The following is an 11,181-nucleotide window of genomic DNA, read 5'->3' on the forward strand; positions in this document are numbered from 1 at the left end:
GTGAATAGAGGTAAATAAGATATTTTTTCCATAGAAAATGAAAATAATAAAATTTCTTCCTAATCACAGTTAGAGAGTTGGTGCCAATCTTTGGCATCTCCATGCATTTCCCTAATTCTGGACAGAGACTGAAGCCAAAAGAAATGAATAGATATACAAGTAACAGACCCTGGTGTCTCTTGCAGAAGGGTTATACCAAATAGAAGAGTTTACACAGAGGGAGCCCTTTAGGTCTTAGTGATTGACAAGACTTTTGTGACATGTTGAAGATTTAGGATTTTCTCCTAAGAACGACAGTAAATCAATGTAGGATTTTTGTCAAGGTTGACATTAAAAGTTTTGTGCTTTTAAAAGACTGTTCTGGTTCTAGCATGGAAAACAAAATTGAAGGGAGCTGCAATGGATATAAGGAAGTCAGTGAGCAGGTTCCTAGTGGTGAGAGATAACCCCAACTTGTACTAAAGTGTTGATAGAAAAGATGGATAAAAATGAATGGATAGGAAAGGCACATGGGGGTAAAATCAACAGTACCAAGTGATAACTTGAATATGAGTTGTGACAGAGAAGAATGGATAAAGGATGACATCTGCCTTTCTGGTACACAATTGGATGGATGGTGAGGCTATTTACTGAGATGAGGGACATTGGAAGAAGATAGCATTTGAGTGGAACATATCATCAGTTTGGTCTTAGACGTGTTGAGTTTGAGGTATATCTGAGATATCCAAATAGAGATATTGCATAGTTTATTGGATATAAAATGAGAGAGGTCTAAGATTGAGATGTAAATTTAGGTATCACTGGTATACAAATGAACGTTTCATGGGGAAAAATGTGATTGTTGGGGAAAGAGAGTAGAGGATGAGTAGAGAAGAGATCCTAGAACAGAGCCTCAAGGAGCTGCAATATTTAAAGACCAAGATCAGAGAAGGATGAGTCTTCAATGGAGGAAGAGAAGAGAAGTAGGAACACAAACCAGGGGGGAATGTGGTATTATGGAATCCAGAGGAAAAAAGAAGCATCAAGGAGAGAGTGATAAACAGGTTGACTGTTTACCAGTCAACCTGAGAAGTTAAGTAAAAAGAGGACTGATAGACATCCACTGAATTTAGTGACATATAGGTCATTAGCAACCTTGCTGAGATGTTAACAATCAATGGTATTACATCTCTTATGAGAAAATTTGTGATTATTAATGTTTTAAATTCATAGTATTAATATTTATTCACAATTATCTTACTACTGTAATGTACTTCAAATGTATTGAAAATGATATGTACAATAAAGAATTTTTTGTTTTTTTCTTAAAAGATGACCAGTAAGGGGATCTCAACCCTTGGCTTGGTGTTGTCAGCACCACACTCAGCCAGTGAGCGAACCGGCCATCCCTATATAGGATCCGAACCCGTGGCCTTGGTGTTATCAGCACCGCACTCTCCCGAGTGAGCCACGGACTGGCCCCTACAATAAAGAATTTTATAAACATATAAAATCTCTTTCGAAAAGGAGAGTTTTTATTCCAAGGTGAGATTCAGTTTCTTTGGCAGAATGATTTATGGGCATAAAAGGTACAAAAACTACCACTACTGGATGCCTCCTGCATGCCAGATGCTTTCACATGTAAGTATCTTCTGCATCTATCAGCCATCCTAGATATTGGTTACTAGTGGTGACAGTCTGAAATTCAAAGAAGACAGGTTGGCACATAGAAATTTTTGAGTGCTCTTTCGTCTGTCACATCCCACCAAAGTTGATATATCCAAAATTGAACTCTCTTCTACAACTCCTCACACTCAAAGTACCTCCTCCTCTTACCTTCTCTATTTCTTTAAAGATATCATAGGCTGGAAACCTTTAAAATCTCACTCTATTTCTGCACACAGTAGATTTCAGTAATGTTTGCTGTCACATTCTGTCAATTCTCCCTCTAAAATGTCTCTCAAATCCACCTCTCTCCTGTTCAGGGACTTTCGTACTTAAACAAAAGAGTCTATTAATGGATTTTCCATCTCTAGGTTTTACCCTACTTTATAGGAGAAGCATTAAATAACACAACAGATGGCATTTTTGATAGTACTCACCAAAAACACAGAATTTACTACTCCCCAACATCTTTTCTTATATTGACCCTCAAAAACAAACAAACAAACTTATTGTTAAGTCATTTTTACAGGTGGCCAGAATAGTACTGTCTAGGGGTACAGATTTCTAGGTTCAAATTTGAAGGATGGATATGTTTAGTGACACCTCAGGGCTTAATGGTTATCATGTTCCTTGTGCAATTCCTGCTTTTACTTGTATCAACTGAGCTTTTAATGGTCTCTGTATTGGAGCTTATATCATACCTAAGATCACAAGTGACAGTGTGAAAGGCAGGACTTCTATGTTGTTGACTGGAGAGTAATTTACGTGCCCCAGATACCAGTGGGCAGCAAAAATAATTGTTTGTATTTTTGCCTACAGAAAGGAATATCTCACTTCACTAAGAAGGAAGGTTTCACTGAGGGTTATGACTTTTCTCAAATTGCAGCAATGGATCTATTTAAGTTATAAAACTCTGTTGGAGCCCCAGAAATATGTACTCCAAAGAATTGTCCAAAAAAAGTTGACCACTATTCTACAATGTATATATATATATCAAAACTTCACATTGTACACCATAAATACATACAATTTTTATTTGTCAATATAAAAAAAGGTTGACCTTGGCTATAGAAAATGTGAAGCTGAAAAAGAGAATATACATTCTCAAGTGACACTATCAAAGATGTGCAAAGAAAAAATTATTCTTCCATTCCTTTCTAGTACATACAAAATATTATGTAAACAGAAATGAGTAATTACAGCTTGTTTTTACAAGAGTGCAATCATTTATTCTATGATAGGATTTTCTCACTTATAGTATGATGGAAATCCATCCACATCAACGGATACAGATATAGTTAATTGTTTTTAATAGTTGCTTAGTTTTATAGCAGGAATATACCATATTTTATTCAACTATGCCTTTCCAGGCGGACTCTCAGTTTGGTTTGACAGTGCAATACAAATAAAGCTGTTAGAGTTTGGATGTGTTGTCCTCCCAAAACTCATGTGGAAATCTGATCCCCAATGTGGCAGTGTTGGGAGTTGTTTGAATCATGGGTGCAGGTCCTTCATGAACAGATTAACGATCTCCCTGGGGGGTAGGGGTAGTGAGTGAGTTCTGGATTTATTAGTTCCCAAGAGAGCTGGTTGTTTATAAGACCCTGGCATCTCCCCTCTCTCTTTCTCTTGCTTCCTCTTGCCATGTGATCTGCTTGTACCCAACGGCTGCCTGCAGCTTTCTTCTGTGAGTAGAAGCAGCAAGCCAAATAAACTTCTGTTCTTTATAAATTACCCAGTCTCAGGTATTGCTATAGCAGCACAAAATGGACTAATACAGTCTTTTGTATACAGAAAAAACAAAAAAACAAAACTGTGAAGCACGTGTTATGATCCCATTTCACAAAGGAGGAAACTGATCTAGTGAGCTTAAAGTTACCCCACAGCCAGCTTGTTAAAGCATCTCTTACTTCTATAGCAGACTGGACAACATGCCTCCTCAGGTCACTAAAAGCATTAATCTCATAGTCTATCTGGATGTTTGGAGATATCTGTCAAAAATAACAATTTTGTTTTTATTATTAGTGATATGAACAGTTGCTCCTGAGAAAAATTAGCCAACAGGGCAAATTGCTTCTTGAACATCCCTTAAAAGTGATTGTGGGATCAACATGATAAAAGTGATCATGTTGAAAGGCGTCTATATGTTCAGCTCATTAAAAAAAAAAAAAATATATATATATATATATATAAAATAAATCATTTAAGCTTAAGATGGACAGTTTAGATCACAATTATTTATTATACAATTAAATTGGAATTTGATCTAGGAAAACAGAATTCTTCTGTACTTTGAGTCCTGGGATATGCTGGATAAGGACTCTACACTATTCATTTGATTCTTTTTCTTTCTTTCTTTTTTTTTTTTTTTTTTGCTGCTGGCCAGTATGTGAATCACAGCCCTTGACCTTGGTGTTACAACAGTGTGCTCTAACCAACTGAGCTAACCATCCAGCCCTGATTTACTTTTATTTAATAAAATATCCAAATATTACAATATGGTGATAATATTTGCTGAGTCACGTTCTTTGCATAAGTCGATTTTTAAAAATTACTAGATATTTACCTTTATGAGAAGTGTAAATGATAAAGGACCAGATTGTAGAACTTCATGGACCAAAAGAAATGCATTTATAATTCATATTAAGACCAATTTTATTGTTTAGAATTACTTATATATTATAAAATTTTTAGTATTTAAATGTATAAACAGCTAATTTTTAAAAATCTCTGGATATCTTTTTTTAATGGAAGATGATCATTATTATTAGGTTAAAATTTTAAATAAGTGTGAACATTCATTGCATCATTCATTACTTATTTTGTGTCATGAGTGTTCTATATACTTTATATTCATTTTATTTAAAAAAAAAAAAAAGGTTACACTTTCACAAAGCAAAATTGAAAGACAAAAAGAATATATATTAGTGAAAAATTTCCAGGCCGGCCCGTGGCTCACTTGGGAGAGTGCGGCGCTGGGAGCACTGAGGCCGCAGGTTTGGATCTTACATAGGGCTGGCCGGTGCATTCACTGGCTGAGCGTGTTGCAGAACACACCATGCCAAGGGTTGCGATCCCCTTACCAGTCAAAAAAAAAAAAAAAAAGTATCCTAGCCACCCAGTCATCCAAATTCCAGCTGTGAAGGAAATCAATGCTACCTTTTTGGGGGGGTGTTTTTCTTGAGCATTTCTGCGATCATACAGGAAAATACGTATATGTATTATCTGCTCCCCATCCTGTTTTACACTGTTCTACACTTTGCTTCTTCTGATCAACAATATATCTTGGCAATATCCCATACCATAACATAAATGTTTCCTCATTCTTTTTTCGGCATGGTATTTGATTGTCTGAGTACATAAAAACAGCCCCGATAAGATGGAGATTTGGGGTTTTTCCACTCTTCCTGTCCTAATAGTACTGCAGTAAATATCCACATATAGATATCAATTCACTTATTTACAAGTGCATGTGTTTCATAAATTCCAGCAAGAGGAATAGCTGGTCAAAAAGCATTTTTAATATTGCCAAACTGTTTTATGTGGTGGTTGTACTAATTTACACCCCCCTAGCAACGTACGAGAGCACCTGTCTCCACCGTACTCTTACCAACAAATGTATTTTTAAATTTTTTGAACGTTGTCAATCAGATAGGGAGAAAATGCCTTAGGCTTTATGGTGGATTGACTTCTGTCTCCCCAAAACTCACTGAAGCTTGAATTGTGTCCACCAAGTTTTGTGTATTAGAAATTTAGCCCTCACTGTAACTGTTAAAAGGGTGGGAAATCCTATTAGGATAATTGAAAGGTGGGTCTTGAAGAGGTGATTGGATTAATAATGGTGGTCATGGGTATGATTCTGAGGGCTTTAAAAGAGGAGTGCATGAGTGCTATCTCTCCGCTTTCTCTGTTCCGCCATTTTCACAATGTGATACCCTGCTTTCACTGTCACCACCACCAAGACTTTTACCAGCTGTGTTCCCTGGACTTTGGACTTCCCAGCCTCAGAAACTGTAAGCAAAAAATTTTGTTTTTCTAGATTACCCACTTCCAAGTATTTTGTTATAAGCAACAGAAACAGACTAATACAGGATTTATGCTTCATATGGATTTTCTCACTAATCCCTATAACAGTTGATACTGCAATTATTATCGTCTTACATTAAGACAAAATTAAGGCTCACGGAGGTTAAGTAACTTGCTCAAAGTCATTCAGATAAAAAGTAGAATAGAGATTAAACTCATCCTGTCTGTATCTTGAACAAAACCCCTAACCACTAAGCATTTCCACTAAAGAGTACAGCCAAATAACCTTAAAACTTAAATTGTATTTCTCATTATCACTTTTGATGAGTGGGAATTTATTTCAAAGACTTCAGCAGGATTTCACAGTACCTTAGTGTCATCATTATCAATATACTTAACCATTGAACAATAGATGTGTGTCCTAGTTTTAAAAGCATCCTAGGCTAGCCGGTTAGCTTGGTTAGAGCATGGCATTGATAACACCAAGGTCCAGGTCCAGGGTTCAATTCCTGTACTGGCCAGCTGCCCAAAAAAAAAAAAAAAAAATCCCAGTACATGTAGATAGATGGCCAGTGAACCACCTTTAATGGTCTCATATGATATTGCCAATTCTGAAAATTTCATCCCATCCCCCAAAACTTCCTCCTCATAGTCCACACCCAGTGGCTTGGTTTCATAGCTAGTTCAGCTCAGAAGGATATATTTATACTAATTGAAATAAAACTGTATTCAGCCTAGAATGCTGAAGTGACAGAAACATGCTTAAAATCTAAAAGATAATGTGATTGCAATAGCACTTTTCCTATCCACCAAAGTGATTTACAAATAATAAGGTCTGGTCTTCCTTGAATGTAGATGGAGTCAGTCTGTTAAAAAAAATAACCAAAAACATGCAACTATTTCCTGCCGCCCTTTGACAGTATTAGAGAGAATGTGTGTGGGGTGGAGGAACTAACTACAGGAGAATCACGTGCTCTCGACATCTCAAGCTACAATTTGGAGACATTATAGGTGCATGTACTGGGTGTGAGCTTTCAACATATTACAGGTTTAACTTGTTTGCAGCTCTCAGTGGCATGCTTGAGGTCTCTGCCAGGAGAGGTTTCACAAAGAGAAAACATTGTTACCTCAACTTCAGCCCAAGACCATTATATTCTGCTTAAGAATCTCCCAGATGACATTTCATGTCAATGGAGAAAATATGGAGCATCCAATCGACAGCGTTGGGACAAATGAATAGCCATTTGGGAAAAGATGGAAGTATATCTCACACCATGTATCAAAATGAATTCCAGATAGACAAAAGATATAAATGTAAAAAAAAAAAAGTTTGATTTAAAGAAAGTGTATTTCTCAGGTAGAAGAGGCCTTTTAAAGTATGACATGATACTGGCTGGCTGGTTAGCTCAGTTGGTTAGAGTGTGGTGCTGATAACACCAAGGTCCAGGGTTTGGATCCCTTCACCAGACAGCTACCAAAAAAAAAAAAAAAAGTATGACACAATATTCAGAACTGATAAAAGAAAATATTGTTTCCAATTTTTAAAAATTCTGCATAGAAAAACTCACCATAAATAAAGTCAAAGACAAATGACAAACTGGGAAAATTATATTCAAGCTCATATCACAGACCATGTGCTCATTTCTCTAATGTACAAAAGAGCTTCTGTAACTAAATAAAAGAAACACTAACATCCTTAGAAAAGTGAGTGAGAGATATAAGCTTACAGTTTTCAGAAATGGAAATACGAATGATTATTATACTAGTATTCGAACTCCCTCATAAGAATTGCAAATTAAAACTACACTGTGATTGTCAAAAATTCAAAAGTTAATAGCATCGGGTTGGCCACTTAGTTCACTTGGCTGGAGCTGGTGCTGAAAACACCAAGCCCAAGGGGTCAGATCCCCATACCAGCCAGCCTGCAAAAAACAAAAAACAGAACAAAAGTTAATAGCTAGGCTATGGGGAAACACGTGTGCTTATACTTATCAAAACACAAATGCTATGCCCTTTAACCCATCAATTCTACTTCTAGGGAAATGTAGTTTTAACGAGGGTGGTCAAAAAAGGACTCACTGAAAAGGCATAACCGGAAGGAGGTGAGGACGTGAGCTGTGCTGATGTCCAGGGAAGAACAGCCCAAGCAGAATACCAAATACTAAGGCCTCAGCTGAGAGGAATGCAAGGTATGGGCTAGAAATAGGAAGGCCGGCATGGGTGGAGTGGAATAAGTGAGGGGGGAGAACACTGTGAGATATGTCAGGGAACTGGTGGAACAGCACATGTAGGGTCTTTTAAGTCACTTTTAGGACTTTGGCTTTTACTCTAAGGAAATGGGAAGAGCACTGGTGTATTGTGAACAGAGGAGTGACCTGATGATACCTGTATTTTAAAACAACCATTCACAGGTAGAAAAACTTTGACATTTTTCTCAAAGTCTGAGGAAACCAGAAACATACATTTATTACATTTATCTCCTTTGGATCTTCTCTGAGTGAATCCTCACTGGGAAAATTTATCTAATATCCAGGTCATTTGATCTCTTTAGATCTGCCATGTGGCATAACCAAACCACAATTTATCATCCATTTTTGAGGGATTACAATTCTTTTGAGGCTTTTCCCAGCATATCCTCCAGATTCTTTCTGTAGCATTTCTAGTTTATGAATCAAGCCTTTCACTCATTTATTTATTCAAGTATTTCTTTCCTTAGCAACCAGTTTAGCATAGCTTTATCCTAGGCACTTAGGACGTTATAAGGGCAATCCATGCCCAATCCTGCAAGAGTTTACAATCTATTTGGAATGACAAGAGAAAAAGAAAATAAAAAGAAGGAAGGAAACAAAGGATAGAGGGAGGAGAAATAAAAAAAGAACGCATTTAAAGTAGCCAAGATGTTAAGTTGTCTTGAATTCAAAAAGAAATATGTGAAACCCACGAAGAGATAACTATATTGTGGGACACGAAACAAGGCTTGCAAAAGTGGAGACTTACGGGTTCCTGGATCAGAAGGTTTGGTATTGGAACAATAACAAATATGCCAAAGTTAATCTAAAACTCAATGTACTTTAATAAATTTCCCAACTCAAAAAATTTTCCCAACAAACGGATTTTTAATGTACATCATTCAAGGAGATTCTAAAAATACTATTTCTGTAATCATGTATTAAAATATTTCTACATATTTTAGCAAATTCATTGTTAGTGATGCCTATACATCAAGAAAATGTCACAAAAAGCAATTATATTTGGACACTTCATACACTGCATTCTCAAATGCACCTAAAAGAGAGTCTTTTTTTCTTTTTCTTTTTTTTTTAAAGATGACCGGTAAGGGGATCTTAACCCTTGACTTGGTGTTAATCAGCACCACACTCTCCCAAGTGAGCTCCCCGGCTGTCCCTATGTAGGGATCCGAACCCTTGGCCTTGGTGTTATCAGCACCACACTCTTCCAAGCGAGCCACCGGCGGCCCTTGGGAGTGTCTTTTTTCTGATTAGCATATAAAACATTTCCCATTTTTCCTATTTTTCCTATTACCCTTCAGTACTTAAAAAATGAATACAGAATTATGTATACCTTTCAAAGATAACTGAAGAATTCCTTTCTAAAATCTGTTCCAGAAGAAAATTTTACCAAACATGTTTTTAGTAACTTCCCTAATAAACCAGCTATTTCATCACAGCAATCATTTTAAAAAATCTAGATTCATGTTCAAAATGTAAGCTTTTGTCAGAGGATAGGGTTAATCTATCAGATGGAAAGAACAAATCTATGGTTATTACAGGGGGAAGGGGGAGGGAGGGAGACATTCGATAAGGGGCTTAAAGAATAAGTATGATCTGTAATAATGAATGTGCTAATAAGAAAATAAAATAATAAAAAAATGGTGCTCAGGAGCAAGGTTCTGAGGGCTTTAAAAGAAGAGGAGAGTCTGTCTTTCTCTCTGCTCCTTCTGCTCCACCATTTTTGCAATGTGATACTCTGCCATCACTGAAGCCACATTTACCAGGTGTGTTCCTTGGACTTTGGACTTTCCAGCCTCAGAAACTGTAAGCAATAAATTTAATTTTCTTTATTAAAAAACAAACAAAAAAACCTAAACATTTGTGTTTGACTAATTAGATTCCAAGAAATATTAAACAAAAAAAAATACAATGCAATAAACTATTACGTGTCTAATTTCATTCTCTGGCTCTCCAAAGTTACAATGAACAATTCATACACATTCATTATTCAATGAATATCTTGTAATTCCATTTCAATACTGTTGTCCAAATGCAATTTTCCCAAGTGTTTAAACTGACTCATAAGCTCAATATGTACAGAAAAGAAGTTAATAGAATTTGAAGATTTAGAGCTGTTTTACAATGCTAGCAGGGAAAAAAAAAGTGCTTATTGCATATGCATATAATCAACTCAATTTTTTTATATATGTATTTTTTATTTGCAGCTGGCTAGCTGGTACAGGGATGGAACCCTGGATCTTGGTGTTATTAACACCACACTGTAACCAACTAAGCTAATGGACCAGCCCTCAAATTTTTTAAACTTGACAAGTTTATGTCATTTATGACAACATGGATGAGCCTGGAAGACATTACACTAAGTGAAATAAACCAGGCGCAGAAAGACAAATACTGCACACACTCACTTATAGGAGTATATGGAATCTAAAAAAGTCAAACTCACAGAAGCAGAGAATAGAATGTGGTTACTCGTTAAGGAGCTGGGGTGGGGTGGGGAATGGGAAGATTTGTACACCAAAGGGTACAAAGTTTCACTTAGACAGGAGGAATAAGTTTTCAAGCTGTATGGCACAGCAGAGAGACCATAGTTAGTAGTAATACATGTATGGGTCAAAATCGCAAAAAGAATAGATTTTAAATGTTCTAACTACAAAAAAAAAATAGGAATGTGAGGCAATGGATAAATTGATATAAACATTCTACGATGTATACATATCTCAAAACATTATATTGTACCCCATAAATACAGTTATTGTAAATTAAAAATAAAAATTTGGGTTGGCTGATTAGCTCATTTGGTAGAGTGTGGTGCTGATAACACCAAGGTCAAGGATTCAAATCCCTTACCAGCCAGCTGCCAAAAAAAAAGAAAAAGAGTTTTTCACATGCTAGACATCAGTCTAACTTTTGATGACAGAAGATGGTGATTTTAAAAATATATTTTGGAATAAAAAAAATTATAACGTTGTTACAAAACTCCTTCCATTCTCATCTACTTATTTATGTAAATAAGATTTCTTAGCATTTACAACTATAAAACAAATAAAATGTAAATTAATGTTGAGCTTGTCTCATTCCTGTAATGAGTAATCTTCATAAAATAAATTGAATCTAGCTCTGTTATTGAGAAATGCATTTACAATGCAATTTTATTTTTTATGTTTAAGAATTACAAATTATATTGATCAATTTTTAATACTAAAAATTAAAATGATAAAATATTTGAATAGGGCCTTTATTAACCCAGGAAATAAATTAA

The 11,181-nt window shown here is 35.8% G+C and overlaps 1 non-coding gene across 1 annotated transcript; it reads left to right on the forward strand.

Moving 5' to 3' along the window:
* The first annotated feature begins 10,702 nt into the window (after positions 1 to 10,702).
* On the forward strand, positions 10,703 to 10,775 carry TRNAI-GAU. Its single transcript has one exon. It is a non-coding gene; the product is annotated as a tRNA-Ile (tRNA).
* Positions 10,776 to 11,181: the final 406 nt, after the last annotated feature.

The sequence above is a fragment of the Galeopterus variegatus genome, unplaced genomic scaffold (assembly GCF_000696425.1).
Source record: "Galeopterus variegatus unplaced genomic scaffold, G_variegatus-3.0.2 Scaffold7781, whole genome shotgun sequence".
Lineage (NCBI taxonomy): Eukaryota > Metazoa > Chordata > Mammalia > Dermoptera > Cynocephalidae > Galeopterus > Galeopterus variegatus.